The sequence below is a fragment of the Chamaea fasciata genome, unplaced genomic scaffold, assembly GCF_029207755.1.
Source record: "Chamaea fasciata isolate MVZ Bird 193981 ecotype frontalis unplaced genomic scaffold, bChaFas1.0.hap1 SCAF_2, whole genome shotgun sequence".
In the NCBI taxonomy this organism is placed as follows: Eukaryota; Metazoa; Chordata; class Aves; order Passeriformes; family Sylviidae; genus Chamaea; species Chamaea fasciata.
In genome coordinates this window covers 21,623,465-21,638,587 of record NW_027094087.1, presented here as the reverse complement: position 1 = coordinate 21,638,587, position 15,123 = coordinate 21,623,465, and the positions used below count along the sequence as shown (strand labels likewise).

At 40.5% G+C, this 15,123-nt stretch overlaps 1 protein-coding gene across 1 annotated transcript in view; it reads left to right on the top strand.

The window, feature by feature from the left end:
• Window positions 1–15,123, top strand: part of NME7 (NME/NM23 family member 7) — an 89,960-nt gene that overhangs the window by 975 nt on the left and 73,862 nt on the right. The window lies entirely within an intron of this gene.

Genomic DNA, 15,123 nt, shown 5'->3' with positions numbered 1-15,123 from the left:
AGTGTTCTGTTTAATCCAGGTAAAACTGTAATTTTCAATTCCCGTGTGGAATTTATTCACGTTGGCAGAAGTCCTGCTTTGTGAGTTGTACTTGAGGTAAAGCATTTGCTTTGTTTTAGTTGATTGTCACTGAGTTTGACATGTTTCCAGCCTCCCTTTATTTCTGAGATGACACCAACTTCATGAAAGCTATGTGGAATCTTACAGCAGCCTCTAACAAAATGTTTCATGGCATATTTGATTAATTTCTTTTGAAAAGCCTTCAGTGATAGGAATTGCATGATCTGTTGACATAATTCCATTGCACAGTGATTTTTATAGGTCACTGAGTTTTTTCCTCTTATATTCTGTTCTGGAAATGATACCAGTGATTATTTGTTCTGTTCTTTGTGGGTTAAAGATATCACATTTTGTCTTTTATTTGTAGAAGTACTTGAAGATTTTTAACTTTGCCCTTTCCTCATTTCACATTTTTCTTCAGCAAACAAATTTTGTTCTTTTAAACTTTTGTTCTCTATCTCTGCTGATAACTGTGGTTTTAAAATTTAGCCATTTTCCACTCTGCCTGCAGTTTTTCTCTAAATGTGGTGTTTAACCTGCAGGTTTCTTCCCAGCTGCATTGTGTTCCACTGCTGCTGAGCAGAGCAAAATATTTGTTTCTTGTGTCTTAGATCTTCATATTGCCAAATTGACCATTTTTTATTTTTCCTGAACTATTTTGCCTCTCACTCTTACTGCAACCTACCGTAACTATCAGATTTCCTGTGGTTTTGTTATCTGGCCAATTTCTACCCTTGCATATGAATTTTTACTGTAATACTTTGCATTTGTTTCTATAGAATTTTCAGATTATCATTCTGAATTCTGCTTCTAAGATGCTTGCAATCTTTCCCACACCTTAGTTGTCAGCCCAGATTCTGGAAGTGTGCTTTCTCAGTTTCATTTTAGTAAGAAAAATCCAAAATAAAGCAGGGGCATGACAGATCATTGTGGAACCCCATCTGATTCCCAGTTGGCAAGGGAAGTATTCCTAATTACATCTTCATATGATAGACATAACTGCTCTTTAGTGTAGGCCATAATGCTTTACTCAGTCTGTCAGATTCTCAGGTGGCAGATTAAAAGCCTTATCAGATTAAAGGCCATGTTTGTCACAACTGTGGCTTCTCCCTTGCTCACTGTGTCATAAAAAGTCTTGTTCTTGACAAATTCACATTATCTGCTTTTTATTATGTTGTTGTTGTCTTAGATGTTCAATAACCAGCTACTTAATAACTTGTTCCATTGTCTTCCCAAACTCTGCCTCTCTTGCTCTTCTCCTGGTCCCTGGGACCTTTCTTCTCTGGTCTTTCAAGTGTTACAGAGTCCTGCTTGCTTCTTTTATACTTAAAATCACACTAACTTTTCCACTCATGTACCCTTCATCCTAACAGTTTCCTAAAAGAGCAATTTGGCAGCTGGAAGATGATGGGAGAATAGATGTTTGGGAAGGAGTGCTGCTCAGTTATGTATGGACACAGGATACTGGGATAGGGCTATGTGACTCTTGGATGCCATGACTTTATGCACCTGTCCTATCTTAAACCTGTTCAGAACATCTTTCCTCAGGAGCAAAATCAGAATTCTAAAAATGCCTTCTGGTGGATTTTAATACTGATCTGCAAGCTGAGCTTTACCCTCAGGCTTTTAATTAGATTCTGAAAGAATGAATTTTGGGTTAGAAAGCTTGACCAGCCTTTAGTACTATGTTGCTTCCACTTAATTATGTGGCTTTGAGTAAGCTTTAACATATATACCTACTCAGAAAAAAAACCTGTTACAAGTCATATCATGGCCACAGAAAGAAAAAGGTAATAACTTTTAGTGGAATCATTTTGGAATGTACTTGTGTCACACCCTGTACTCCACTCATGTGCAAGCTGTGCTCTGGAAGTGATTGTGTGCACTGTGAAACTGGGCAGGCATATTGCTGTGGTGGCGGAAGCTGAGGTAAAGTGACAAATGTTCCGAAATATCCTGCAGTTATTTGTCTAACAGCACTTTGGCTTTGCAGCCTGCTAGTCAGTGGAGAGCCGCTTTCCTTGTCATCAAAAGGCAGCATTTCAGATCAGTTCTGGTGCGTTCTGGTGTCTGGTTTGTGATTGTGGGAGCCCTGGCTGCTGTGGAAGGTGAGCAGTAAATTCCCAAAGGGAAACCTGCTTCTCTCCACCCAAGATGTGCTCTCCCTCTTGGCTGCTGGAATGCTCTAGTATTCTGTAATGGTACCTTTCATCTAATCACATACAGAGATGTATTTGTCCATGATCTTACCAACATCAGTTTCTTTTGATGCATGAGTTGGGTGCACTCTGACACTTGAAAGTGTTCCAGATCTGGAAGTGCAGCTTTTTTCCATAGAACAATGAGCTCTGTTCACCACAGACATGCCTGATTGCAGTGGAAACTCTGCACATAGGTGCAGTTAGAGGATTTCCTTTTCCTCCACCCTTTGAAACAATTATTGTTACCCCTGCAGTCTGACAGCTGCATTCTACATTGCACAGACTCTTTGAACAACAGGACAGGCAAATTATTTCCTTCTTGTGCATAAAGAAATCAAGGCACATAAAAGCCAGGTGACTTGTCTAATTGATGCCATCTGGTTTTGATCTTGTGGATGTAGAGACATACACGGTTAATGGAATTTAAGTGTCCAACTACCTTAGTTCTTTTTGCAGAGTTAGGGGAAAGTATATGTGAAATTTGCTCTCCTGGTTTCCAGAGCTTGCAGTCTTGTAATTTTGTCAAAAATCTTCTATATATCAAGGAATGAGCAGTTCAGCTCACTTCAGCAGGAAATTTGACAACTTGTATGTTACATGTTTTCTGTAATTGTTCTTATCATCAGTTCATTAGTAAAGTCTACAGGTTGGAGAATATCAACATGGAACTCATCAGTCTAGACAAGACAGGGAAGAAAAACGAGAAATGTTTTAAAGTGCTTTGATTCATCAGTGGAAAATACTTTTTTCCTTTTTTGGAAATGGGTCTTAGGAAATGATTCAGGAATTTCTAGAACTTCACAATAGTGAGGCCCGGGTTTTCATGGCGCGTTCAGATTTTCAGCTGAAGTCTTTATAAAGGCAGAGCAGCTCATGGGGCTGTGTTGGTTTACAGGAGTTTCTCTTAGGACCTGGTGATCTCAACCATACTGGATGAGCTGGTAAAATGGAATAATTCTGATGAAGATCTGTCATTCAGAACTGATCATATAAACAGACTAAACTCTTTCCTGCTAATAGACTTTCCTGAACCAGTGCACATTTATAAAATGACTTTCCATAATTTTCAGATTGCTTATTTCCTGTTGCAAAAGAGCTGCCATAAAAAAAAAAAAAAAGTCATTTTAAACTCTTCCAGGAAAAGATGCAGTATCTCCACAAAAGACGCTTTCCTAATGCTTGAGAAATTTTGCTTCTTTGCTCTTAAAACAAGACTCAGTTTCTCTAGAGTGACAGCTGATGATTACATTGAGTTTTTCTCAGCTGCATAGTGGCCTGATCCTGTCAGTTGAAAGTTGGGAAGACAGAACCAACACAAAGACAACTCTCTGTACTTAATGGCCAACTCTCATTTGCAGCACTTCATCACAGGGGAAAAAAAAGTTTGTATGCAATGTGAGGGGAAAATAAGCAAAATGCTATCAGGCAGCCTCTAACTACTTATTGCATGGTGGGTCTTCCTGTGATCATCAGGAGTATGAACTGGTGATTCCAAACAGTGGAAATTTAATTCTTCAGCAGGTAGGCTGTGTGCATTGCAGAAGATGTAGCTGATAAAATAACAAATTCTTTGGCACTCTGTCAGGCAAGTGAAAACTGTTTGAAAACCCCCATAACTTTCCTTTGTTCCAGGAGCTCATTTTGGGTTTGATGCTGACATCTTTATGACATTATGTGCTTTATAAATTACATAGTTGACAGGTTTAGAATCCATGGGATAAATTACCTCCTACTGTAGCCAAGTCTTGGCTTTGGCTTGCAGAAATTACCATCTCTCTAAATGTAATTTTAGATGAATTGATGGCGCTTCTGATGGGGTGGCTCAAACAGGTGACGTTGTGATAGTCAAAGTTACCTAACATTGATAAGTTTGATGCTAATCTCCCTTTGTCACCCAGAGTTGTCTGTCCAGATATTTTGGGCTGTGGGTACAGATCTTAATAACTAACATGTCTGTCCTAATGGTATGTTGGGGGGGTTTAAATATATGTATTGTCAGAAACTCAGGAAGTTCAGGAGTTACTCAGTGAACCATTGCCAGGAATAAAGAAAAGCTACAAACTTTCAGTTAGCAGTAAAAATAATAGAATTTGATGAAAGAGACAGTTGTTATTTAGAGAGATGTTCCAGGCAGATTTGATGTGGGTAAAATTTACATTTAACCAACAGAGCTCAGCATTTTTTGAAAGTACATCTAAATTGTTAATACAGGAATCCAGCTGTAATCCAGGTCTTATGTCAGATCTGGAGCAGCTTGGAAGGATGGGCATTACCTTTGGGCAAAGAGACACCAAGCTATAATTAGAATCATAGAACTATCATTTAGGCTGGAAGGGACCTCCAGCCTGTTGAAAACAGGTCTAACCACACCAGGCTGTTGCAGGCTGTGTCCTGGCAAGTCCTGACCATCTCCCAAGATGGGGATTGCACCCTTCCTCTGGGCATCCTGTGCCAGTTCTTGACCATCCTCTTGGTAATTGTTTATTTTTCTGGTATGTTCTGTGTTTCCACGTTTGTCCTTTGCATTTTTTCCTCTCAGTGTGCACCTTCAGGAAAAGTCTAGACCCATCTTTTTGGTGTATTTCAGTCAGGCAGTCGTAGGCAGCCGCAAGGTCACCCTCAGCCTTCTCTAACGTGAGTGGGCTCAGTTCTCCCAGCCTTCTCTCTCATGTCGTGTTCTCCAGACCCTCATTGCCTTGGTGGCCAGTGGCTAAGCACTAAAATCAGAACCCTTTAGGTTTTTCTGTTTGATAGTGTCTGTTTCCTTTAAGCCAAGGGAATAGTGACCCTCCAAAAAGTGGTTTTGGCTGTTGGGTTGCCCATTTTAGTGTCGGTTCCTAGAATCCTATGGTGATCTAGTATATCCAGGGGGGACACTCTGTTAGGAACTGACTGGTGAGAAACAATGGTTGTAGAGAACACCTATTGCTCAAAGTCTGAAGAGGGTTTTTTCATGAACATTGACTTTTAACTGAAATTGTAGCTGCCAGGAATAATCACCAGAAGTACTATTTCCTGCAAGTAAACACTGTGCTTGGCCTAATGCATCCAAACTATTTTGTGTTCCCCAGTGTCCTTATACAGATGGAAACTAGAGGCCCTGGTGCCTGGGCAACACACCAGGGTCACTCAGTAGTGTTGTGTGGGTGGGTGGAACCCCATAGTTCTCTCCCAGTCAGCAAAATGGAAAGAAAAAAACAGCATAAGGTTTGATAAAGGGAGTAAATTGTGTGCAGCAGGGCTTTGGCACCTGCTGTCACAGTTTAATGCTAAGAATGACAGCACATATTTTCATCCATAATGAACATATCTCAAATCAGATGAGCACATACAAGAGGAAGAAGGTATTATTTTTTTTCTCACGCTCTGTGCCTATTATAATTATGAGATAAACTCAGTGAGGTGCCTTTATGAGTTGTCCTGGAGTGGACAGCTCTGATACTCGTTTAAAAACTGTGGTACTGGGATTTTTGGGAGGCTGTGGGATTGGCACTGGGGGAAAGGCCACCTGCCCACGTGTCTCAGTTTTCCTGTGTGAAAGGACTGCATCACCGTGGCTGTTGTGATCTGTGCTTTATCATTTAGTCATTTCTACCTTCTCTTACGAGGTTACTCATTTTGAAGCTCTAGGCGTACATTGCTAATGGCTTCTGACTGATCCTTTCAGAAGTGAATTCCTGAGGTTTAAATAAGGCGCTCATCCTGTCCTTGGGCACCAGAGGGTGCTCATGTCTCTGCAAAGAAGTGGCTCTCTCCGGAGATGTGTTCATGAGAGCCTGTTGCATGATCCTTGTTTGCATGGGATCCTTCAGTGATTGTAACTACCTTAAATATCTTTTTAAAAAATCGTACTTTTTCTGCAGAATACTCTAACACACTTGGAAGGAGAGCCACATATCAGAGAGGGCTACACATGGGAAGTGGAGGGAGGTGGGTAGGCATGCTTGAGCCTGTGTACCTGCTCTTCCACATACTGCACATTTCAGTGTGATCCCTCACTAAATTTAGTACCTGTCCTATTTTTATTCTTTCCCTGTTTTCTTTCTCCTGCTGTAGGGGCTGTATCATGCTGTATGTTTTCTAGTTACACAGGAGCAATGCTGTCCTTGCCCTGTCCCATGGTCTCTTTTACAATACACTCTTTGATAACTGAACTGTGGTCTTTTAATTCTGAAGACTCCCAAATCACTGGAGTAGAGGAACTGTGGTCTGGATCCAGTCCTTGGCAGCCACTGACATTCTGGTCTAGCAGTGTTTCCTTGAGCCTGCTGCAGGGGCAGTGGGCTGGGCAGCATTTTCCCTTTCTGACTTCTCCCACAGGTGCCTGGTTCCTGTGCTGCAGTGAAGGGTCTGTGGAAGCAGGAAATCAGGATGAACTGACTAACCTGCTTCTGCTCTGTTTTTGTCAAAATGGAGGGGGATTTATGATGCCTAAATAGTACCAATATTATAGCTATTAAATCTTGGTATCCTTCTGTGAAAGTAGTGATGGTGATGATTATTCCCATTTTACAAAAGTAGGAAAAATAGCCGCCTTTTTGAAAAGATGCTGGGCATCAAATGCACTAATGCAGGGGGCAGCTGTGTAGGTGGAACTAAGCAATCTTATTCTCTTATTCAAAATATGTATGGGATTGGGATCTCTCAGTCACTGTCTTTATCCAACAGAGACTTTTGCATCTCAGGAGAACAACATAGTTCAGTTGTGCAAATCTGATGACAGAAGTCCTATGCTTTGGGAGACAAATAATCTGTGAATTATGGAACAAATCTTCATAAAGGGAACCTGTAAAAGTCACTTAGGATTGGCAGAGTTCGGGAATATGATTATACTCACCCACTTTGCTTCTGTACCCCACAGAAGTTTTTGAGTTCTTACTTTACTAATGGGAAATCAGCTTTTATAATGAAAACTTCTATTTGCGTGTAACTTGTCATTAGTCTGACTTCAGAATAAATTATGGCCATGACATCTGTACTAGCCAAAATCTGGATTTAGTCCAACTACCTTAGAATTTGAGAAAAAAATAAAGCCAGCATTTGGTTAAGCAATAGTGCAGACAAAATACTTGGCTTTAAGTGCCCACAGTAGTGAATGAGAAACGTGTCAGCAGAGTTGTTTGTCAGCCTCATAGGACCATAAATTGTTACTAGAACATGACAAGCTCTGACTGTTCCAGGTGGATGCAGCATGTGTGGCCTTCAGAGCATTCACACAAGCTCCTGGGTGCTGGTTGCTCATGGTTGGCTGAAGGACCAGCTCTCCCTTAGCTGTGATTCCAAGGCAACCAACTAGTTCTTGTTAAAAAGGCTTTTCAGAAGTTTATTATGAGCTGAGATAATCTGAAGATGCTGTAGGCTTTATAGTGCTTTGAAGTGCTGTTGACAGCTTTAGTTTAGGATTTGTAGGTGTTTCCTTTCAAAGTTCTACTTCCAGCTGCTTGTAACTTTCTCCAATTTTAACCATTCTGTGTGAAAATTTCCAGATTGATTCTATAGGAGGTTGAAAATTTCATGGGATACCTGAATAAGAATGTGTGGGGAGAAAATTTGAAAATGCTTCAGAATCCTAATAAAAATACTTTAAAAAAAAAAATCAGTGTTCCTTTGAAAAGCTTTAGTTCTCAAAATATTGCAAGTTGGAAGCTGGAAGTTTGGCAGAGGAATGGTTTTCTATTAGAGAAGACTACCTTTGAGTATTGACATCAGCTTTAATGTTAGGCCAAGTTTTGAGCCTTTCAGAGATGTTTCTCCTGTAAGTACCATATTGGTTGGGTCTTGTCAGGGGGTGTGCACAGGTCGCTCAGAGTTTCTCTTCCTGTATCCCATGGAGGCATTAATCTCCTGGTTGGAAGGTGGAGGCACAGCGTTCAGCACCTGACCACGGCAGCATTAGTCCTGCCACTAGTGGCTGATTAAGTGCAAAGCACCTAAACTTTGTGCTCAGGTGTGATTGTGTGGGGTGACCTGCCTTGGAAGTTGTGCTCTGAGTCAGGGTACAGCTCTGCTTTCCCTTGAATCACTGTCAGGCTCTGCTGGAGGTAGTGGAGGCAGACAGGCACGTGCTGAGCACTACTGACTGCCCTGAGAGGAATTACCTGGGATCCTGTAATTACCACTGCAATAATGTATGATCCTATCATCTGCAGCTTTAGAAATGTGCATTAAATGGCATATTTTCCTGAAGAGATGATGTAGCTGGTCTTCTAAAGCCAAACCTGTTTGAATAGAGCAGTGAGGAGCAGTGTGGGTCCTTCATGTGTTTTAGAGAAATTGTTTTCCATAATTAGAAAAACAATATGGATCCTGTTACTAAGTACTTAATTATGACATGTAATTGCAGAGGATTGAAGTTATTGGTTGAGGATTTCAATTCTTGATTGTTTTATATGAGAGACCACGGGGAAAAGAAGGTTAGGTTATGCTAATCATACCTACGTGCTTCATAGGAAGCTTACATAATTTACATAGTAGTAAAAGCAGATTTCTTGCTTCGTAAATTGACAAAACAGCCAGATGATTTTGCTGATGTGGCATGGAATTGCTGATTCCTAGCTGGAGAGGAAAATTTGAGGCCTTCAACCTTCTAGAGCTGTGTTTATCACAACCCCTGAGCATAAGGGGATGATTCACTGAACTGAGATCCCAGCTGAAGAGGGAGATTCCCTTGGTTAGTGCCACAGGGACTGAAGTATCCCCATGCCACTTTGGCAACACATGGTCCAAGCAGCAGGAGCTGTATGAACATATCCAGTCCAAAAGGCACCTGGGAAGCCTAGGGACCAGTAATATTGGAAGTCTGTGGATCCAAAGGATGTAGCACCAATTGGAGGAGGGTAAACACAAATGCAGAGGAGTGTTTGACTCAATAGATTTCAAATATGATTAAGAATGTTAATAAGTTATCCAATATTTGCTTAATTTGAAATACTCTAGAATTTGTTTGAAATTTTCACTGGGCTTTGCTTTCTACAAGGAGAGGATAAAAAGAGATATGCTTACAAGATCCATCAGTGAGCTTTTGAATATAAGGCTTAGGTTGAGAATTGTCTGTAGTCAAGACATTGTCATGGAAATTACAGTTGCCAGCTGTTTTTCCTTTTGAAAAGTGATCTTTGATTTTACTTTTTCACTAAAGAAAAGCCTGTTGAGAAAGTAGTGGGAGGTGCAACAGCAGTGAGGGGGCTTCAGAATTGGAGTTCTAAAAATTATTCCAGCTCGTGTGTCAGAAACATGAATAGAAGAGGAGGAGGAAAATGAGTTTTAAGAGACAGAGCTAATTGAGTGCTCTATCTACACAGTGTTGTGGATTTAAGTTTTGCCTGGAAAATATCCTGTATTACATAAACTGTGAAGACAGAAGATGGCTTGAATAACACAGCTTAATAAGCATGCAGCGATGAGAATTCATTTTGGGATTTAAGGTGCACTACAGTGCTGAAAATTAGAACACTTTCTGCCATGCAGAATGTTAGACTTCACTGTGAGCTCAGCCATAGCTGGACTTCAGAGAATCCAGGTGGGTATGGGCCTTTATTAAACACCTGAGCTGAAGAGAGGCTCTGGTCACAACAGTCAGGGATGAGAAGCATGAATATCGAGAACCAGGCATCGTTATTTCTCATGCTTGCAGAAGTACTTGACTTTTTAGAGACTCCAGTTGTTTTAAGTGTTTTTGAATTTTCTTTTTCAGCTTTATGTCCTGCAGAGGATTGTCACATTTAAAATGTCCTTCCATGAAGGAGTAGCACTCGTCCTCCACTGGTTGAGACTGTCTTTTAAGCTAATTGAAGTTACATTGTTTTGGTCTGGAGGTCTGAATTTGTGACCACTCGATGCCACGTGGGCAGTTTGGCATCGTGCAGGGCCTGCATCTAAAAGCATTCAGGCGAAAATGAAGCGGGGCTTGCCGGATGTTGGAATGGGAGAAGAGGAAAGCTGACAAGTGAACCATTTGAAGCCATCCGAGTATTTCTGGGGCTCTCAAGCGAGGCGGTGCTGCTGTGTCTGGCCGGCGGGGGGAGTGCGGCACCGTCAGTAGTAGCTGCTGCCTGCAATTCTTGGCTCTGGCTCCTCAGACCAGGAGTTTGTCAGTTCCTGCTTTTCATTTCTGCTGATGTCCTCCTCAGGGCTGGGAAGCAGCATTAAATCTGAAACGGGGATTGGTCTGGAAGAGCAGTGATTGGAGATTTATGAGCTTTGAGGAACTGTTTCAAATAATTCATAACAGGACTTAGATTCCTGCTGTTAGAGCTTGATCATACATTTGTAGCTGTAGCTTCTGGACTTTGGAAGTTGATTATTCGTTTGTAACAACAGTTCCTGGGCTGAATTTTGAAAATAATGTTCTTGGTGAAGGCAGCTGCTCAGGTCCCCCACTTCACCCTGTCTGAAGAGCACAAAGCCAACATCTGTCTAAGGAATGCACCGGCACGTATGGCACGAGTTGGTGGGTTTTTTGTAGAAACTATAAAGAGGAAAGATAAAGATACCTCTTCACTGGCTATTTCAGCTTTTTTGTTGTTGTTGTTGCTAAACTCTTGTAGAATTATGATTTTTTAAAATCTTTTTTCTTCCTAAAAACGTACGTTAAGTACACGTTGGTGCATAAGCAGACTATCTGACATTGGAGTCAGTCAGCCTCATGATATCTTCACCCGAAATGTTTTATAATAATTAGTATTCGTATGCTTTGAAATCATCTAATTTTTTTATAAAAATGCTCTTGCTCTTCCAAAGTATTTTTGAGAGTTCCACCAACCTGGTTTGAGGAGGGAGCAGGTTGTGAAAAAATGTTCCCGTGAAATTGTTTAAGGATTTTAGGAAGCTTCAGAACAACCTTTCCAGAAAGCTTTTTTGGTACAGTAGGAGAAATACCCATTTGGTGTGAGAATAGTTCCTGTCTGCTGGTCCATCCTGTTTCCAGTGATTTTCATAGAAACAGCTTGGTCTGTGCATTACTGGAGATTTTCCTCATGACAGCAGTTTTACAAAATGTAGAACAAAGATATAAGGACGGATTGGATTCGGCTTTTACCATGGTTTTTGCAGTCTTTTTATTGCTTCATTAGGAGATGATTCAAATCCTTTGATTCTTTTTCTCTTTGGTCTGATTTCAGAGTCACTGAGTCACTGAGAAAAATCGAAGGAGCACACTTAAAATATAGCAATACTCTGCATGACTAAAGCTGTAAGATGTGAGCAATGGGCCCTGAGCCTGTGTCAGATAATGTCATGCATGCTGAAGTGTCTGACAGCCTGCATAACCTCATAGAGACCAGATTGCTAATGGCATGTAAAGGTGCACTTTCTAGATACCTCAGGGCTTTCTAATTTTAAGAAATATTTTGGTACTGTTTCATCTGAAATTCTTCTCTTAAGCTGAAAAAAAACCTCAGCAGCTCCTGATTCCCTGCATTCTCTGTTGTATGATAAACTCTGGGATGAAATTTCTAGTCAAAACCAGAGGAGGAGGAGGACAGAAGTACTCACCCCAGAATAGTACAGTAGTGTGTGGCTGTCAGGTGGCATCATGAAGCGTTTGGAAAACCAAATCCAGATCTATATTCCTCATAGGTCAGACCGGAGGGATAAAGTTGTTTCTCCACCTTTCCATGGGAGTTCCTTAGTCTTTGAGCTGCTCTTCTACCACTGTTGCTTCTCATGAAAACCTCTGGAAGATTTCCTCTTGTTTTCCTGTGGACAGAAGCTTTCTGAAAGTCTAAAAGGTTTACAGGACAAGACATTGTGTCCCGTCCAGCTTGTTAAGAATTCTCTTTTGAATGTCCTTGGCAGTTTGGTTCCAAACACACTGTTTCCCTCTGCACAGAGTTTTCTGGGAGCACAGTCCTTTGATGGATGCTTGGATTTAGCTTCTAGAGCTTAGTCCCATGCTGGCTAAGAATGACTGCTTCCCCCATCACTTTCAGAAGAAAGTACAAAATTTCGGGTTTTAAATTCAGCTGTACTTCAATAAGTGTTTCTCATGTGCATGCAGCCATCCTACTGCATATTCACACATGCCAATAGAAACAAAAAGCAAAAGGTAGCAAAACCCACATGCATTTAAATGTTTTTCTGGGCAACCTACAGAAGGAAGAGGGAAAAAACCCCTATTCTTTCCATCTTCACACAAGGTGAACTCTTGACATTGCTGATCTCAGTTCTAGATTTTACCATGGAAAGGAGATGTAAACTCTGAGCTCAAGACAGCTATTCTGGAAATATCAGTATGTAAAGTGTATAATCACTGCTGGGCTTTTTAGCGGTAGTAATTTTTCCACTAATGTGAACATTTGTGAAAAAATATTTCTCTCCCATTAAATATTGCTTGTTTAATTGCATAGTCATGAGAGCAGAGGCTATGTGTGATTTTAATGAGGGAATGGTACAGAAATGAATGGAAATTAATTCTTTAAAGCATGAATTTTCTGAGTTATAATGTATTTATCGATTCACTTGATTTGTTATTACTTGAGCTGTTCATAGGAATGTCATTTCCGTGGTTACTAACATGCCTGTCCATTTTTTGGGGGGAATGAGGTGCTCTCTGGTCAAGAGCAGTGAAATAGTCCCCTTCCAGGACTCACTCTGTCTGGAGCAGTGTGCTGCATTGAACACGTTACCTGACAGTTCATCACTGTTCTCTAATCACTCTTCTTTGGAGAGTTATTTTCTCTGGATTTTCTTTGTTAGGAGGAGGGACAGAAGCTAACAATGAAACTTAGCTTGCCTCCCATAGTACTTCCTCATCCTTGAGACTCCTTCCCACTCTGCAGTCAGGACACACTAGTGAAGTGGTAGGTAAAAAGGTTGTTTGCCATACAAGTTCTGTTGACTGAGTGGTAAACTGATTGAAAATTAATGTTCAGAAATTAGAATTTCAGGCCTGTGAAGGCTTGAACATTTATTGCAGTCCTTAGAGTATGTGATGGGAAGTGAATAGTTTTTTGTTTGGTTTTTGCCTTCAAAATCCTACTCCAATAAATAAGTAAATGAAAGTTTCTGTTCTCATTTAAAAACATATTGTGAACTTAATATGTCTTCACCTTTAAAAACTTACATTTTAAAATTGGTTGGCATTTTAGATGACTTGGAGTGGCAGTTTCACAGCATTGCCTGGCAAGGGCTTCCCAGAATAAGTTCACCATATCATGACTGTGTTCTGTGTTGTCTTTTATCTGTTTTAACACTATGTGCATGAATCAGCAGTAGTAAGATTGGAGTCCTGCTGTGTTTTAGGTGCTTGTTTGGCAGGGTCTTCAGTTTGTTTTCCGTGTTGAATTTCTTCACTTTGCAGTGTCTGCCTCTGGAACAATTGACATGTTCACAAATAGAATGTTTGCATTTTTTTTTTTTTTGTTTCCCATAAGCTTTGAACTTTTTTCTGATCCAGTTCTCTGCATGTATAACTATTTATTGTAATAATTCTATGCCCATACAGCAGAGAATATTCTAGTTATGGCTCAGGAGAAGCTTTAGAGACTTTGTTTTAGTCATTTTAGAAAAATACAAGGTCTCCATATTTTCTGGACACATAATAGTAATGGATTCAAGCTGTCCTGCTTACTGACAGCATTTTCTGGGTGTTTAGGGATTAGCTCTGCAGTTTTTCTTGAGCCTGAGTAGCATTTATTACCTTTCCTTAGCTTACAATGCCAAAAGAAGAGAATACAGAATGGTGATTTTCTGCTATTCAGTGGCCAGCAGAGCTTGCTGAATAACAAGTATTAATAGCTCAGGCATTGAATAAGATCTTATAAAATGAATTTCAGATTCTTAATGAAATACAGATTTTTAAAACCAAGGTTGTGTTAAAATAAAAAAAAAAAAAAGCAGACCAATTCCTCACCACATAAGGCATACACTGCAGTTTCTCACTGTAAACGTGAAGGTGCTGATGACTGATCCTGGTGACTAAGTAAAAAATCTAACGGTGCTTTCTTTGGTTGTTCACATAAATACATTACTTCCCTGAGACAAGTGAGCATTTACAAATTTTGGAAGTTTTACTTAAATGAAAATTCGTAGCTTCTGTGGCAACTACTACCTGGAAAATAGAGTTGAAAGCAATGCTATAACATGAAAAAGTAGCATGTAGCAATGCAATTATATGTCTTCATGTTATGAAGAGCCATTGATTGAAGATGGTGCATCTATTTTATTTCATCCATCGGTAGTCATTTTCTGGAGGTAATACTTGAGAAATGCCCTATCTCTGGAAGTGTTCAATGTTGGATGGGGCTTGAGCAACCTGGTCTAGTGAAAGGTATCCCTGCCATGGCAGGGGGGTTGGAACTGGGTGATCTTTAAGGTCCCTTCCAAGCCAGGCCATTCTATGGTTCTATGAAACCAGACTGTTTTTCTTTTTAGACAACCTCTTTGGCAGAGAACTGCTTCTCTATAAAATCCATTCTTGACAAGATGATGGTGAGTCAAATCAATTGATCAAATATCTTGTTGTTGAATAGTAGGAGTTTAAGATCAAAGTTGAAATCAGTCTGCCAACCCTTATTACTGCTTATTGCCTATATAGAAAAATCAGGAGTGAGTTTTGCCATAAGACAGCTTGTTCTGATTTCCATATCTCCAGAATGATGGCAGCAGCAGCAATGACACAAACACATCCAGCACAAGCAAGGGCCAGAAACCAGGCTAAGTCTCTTAGGAGTTTTCATGTGGGATGCTGCACGTAAAAGACGAGCTTAACTCTTGTCAAAGGCTGCAGTATGTGCTGTACAGATAATACAGAAGTTGGAGTAGCTGATGCTAATAAGGTTTCCAGTGCTGCACGGACTTCTACAGAGAGAGAGGAAAACTTTGCCTCCTTCACAGGGCACTGTGCTGCCCCCATGGTGTGGGT